The following is a 2,500-nucleotide window of genomic DNA, read 5'->3' as shown; positions in this document are numbered from 1 at the left end:
ACATCCCCCCCCCCCCCCACTGATGTCTTATAAACTGGGACCATATGCTTTCGGCTCAACTCAGTTCAAAAGTAACATGAGCCAACAGGATTAGATTATTCTATGCAATGGAACATATGCTAAAGTTGTAACTCTTTAAGGGCAACACAAGCACACACACACACACACACACATATATATACACATACACACACACACACACACATATATATATATACACATACACACATGCATATTCCATGCAACACAGATATTATATGTATGCATATATATATATATGTATGTGTATATACATATATATATATGTATGTATGTGTATATACATATATATATATATAACCTTTTACTTGCTGCTGTCATTGGACTGCAGCCATGCATTTTGTTGGCCCCATTACGTTTCTTCTTTTCAGACCCTAATTCAATCAGCCTTGTTTACTGAAATGCAAATTTACAGGGACATACACAATGACACACACACACACACACACACATGTACATACATACATACACACATACATATGTATACACACACATGTACATACACACACACACACATATATATGGCAATAAGAAAATGGAGGGGATCAAGACCAAACCGATCTGTCAATTCATCTGTGGATCTCTCTAATCTATACAACAACACACAAACAGATATATGTGGAGGGATGACTGTTTAGCAAGAAACTGAAAGAAGCCTGTTATACATCCACAGATGAATTGACAGATCGGTTTGGTCTGGTTGTGGCACGAAACTCTGGGCACTTGAGTCACTCACATTTTATAATTCTAATAAAATCATAGAGATATATAATTATATATCAAATAAATTATATATGATACGTAATGAATATATAATTAGCAATTAGATAAACATACAGTCACAGGCATGGCTGTGTGGTAAAAGGTTTTCTTCCCAAGCACATGGTTCTAGGTTCAGTCCCACCACTTCGTGACACCTTAGGCAAGTGTCTTTACTATAGCCTTGGGTTGACCAAACCCATGCGTGTGGATTTGGTGGACGGAAACTGAAAGAAGTATGTCATAAGTGTGTGTGTTTGTCCCCCACCACAACTTGACAACCGCTGTTGGTGTGTTTACATCCCCGTAACTTAGTTGATTGGCAAAAGACACTCATAAAATAAGTACCAGGCTTTAAAACCAAATAAGTCCTGGGGTTGATCCATTTAACAAAAAATTCTTCAAGCCGGGGCTCCAGCATGGCCACAGTCTACAACTGAAACGAGTAAGAGATAGAGATGGGGGGGGGGGGGAAGAGAGAGAGAGAGAATTTCTATTCAGATTGCTTGTTTTGGTGAAACAGTAACTGAATGAAATGATGGTGTGATGGGGGTACCATAGAAAGAAAGAAAGAAAGAAAGAGCTGGCGACCCAGTTTCAATTTCCAGCTGAAGTTATTTCACTCCGATGGTGGTGGTGGTGGTGGTGGTGGTGAGGTAAAGGAACATTCCAGTCAGAAAGTGGAGGTGCAGTAGAAGACTAACTCATGGAATCAAACCTTGAGAATGTCATGAACATCACATCATCTTATCATCATTTTATTTTGGCTCATTTATAAAGCCTGGTGCTTGGCATCTATTTCAGAATTCTGTGCAGGCATCTAAATTTGCCTTCAAACTTGTATGTGTGTGTGTGTATGTGTAAGTATATGTATGTGTGTGTATGCACACACATGCAAATACATACACACACACACACATCTCTCAATATATATATATAAATAGCTCCACCACCACAGCTGTTTTTTGATATGTTCCAATGTCGAGAAACCAGAAACTACCTACTCCACACCCTCCTTCCCAACCCAACAGGAAAATAGGGAACCAGTTGTTCCGAGCCCCCAACAAGCCCCCACCCCCATCAATAACACACACACACACATGCTTTACATCTGGTACCCACCTCAACAAACTGTCTGGGAAAGCTCAGAGCCAAGACGGGATTACCCTTTTCCCCTCCACTTGTACATACGGTAGGGGAGGGGGAAAGAGGAGGAAGGAGAAATTTGCCAGACAACCCACCCTGTCCACCTACCCCTCCTGTCACCTCACACATGAAAAAGAATCAGCATTTCAGAATACACGCACACACACGTCTACCGTTGAAGGCCATTTGTTTCCTATACCCATCACACACATCACTAAGACAACACCCTCAAAACACCCTTTCAAACACTATCATCTTAAACAAGGTATATCTATGTGTGTGTGTGTGTGTAGATGAAGTAGATGTTTCCAGCGTCAGGAGAAACAAGGTGAAAGCAACAAATATGAGAAGGGAGGGGGGAGGTAAGATGGTGGGGAGGAGTTGATTCCATTTTGAAACATTTATTTTCTTTATCAGCAATTTTCAACATTCATCAGCGTTTCATGTCTATGATGGGACACGTGTGTGTGTGTGTGTGTGTGTGTGCGTAATGTTTGTAGGTGCAGGGGTGGAAAGAAGCTTGCTTCTCAACCACATGGTTCAGAGTTTTTTGCTC

The 2,500-nt window shown here is 40.8% G+C and overlaps 1 protein-coding gene across 1 annotated transcript in view; it reads right to left on the bottom strand.

Annotated features, from left to right (window-relative positions):
* The window catches only part of LOC106881079 (adhesion G protein-coupled receptor A2), a 78,754-nt gene that overhangs the window by 5,638 nt on the left and 70,616 nt on the right, over positions 1-2,500 (bottom strand). The gene's annotated exons all lie outside the window — the stretch shown is intronic.

The sequence above is a fragment of the Octopus bimaculoides genome, chromosome 18, assembly GCF_046866305.1.
Source record: "Octopus bimaculoides isolate indiv1 chromosome 18, ASM4686630v1, whole genome shotgun sequence".
NCBI lineage: Eukaryota > Metazoa > Mollusca > Cephalopoda > Octopoda > Octopodidae > Octopus > Octopus bimaculoides.
This window is presented reverse-complemented; position numbering and strand designations above follow the sequence as displayed.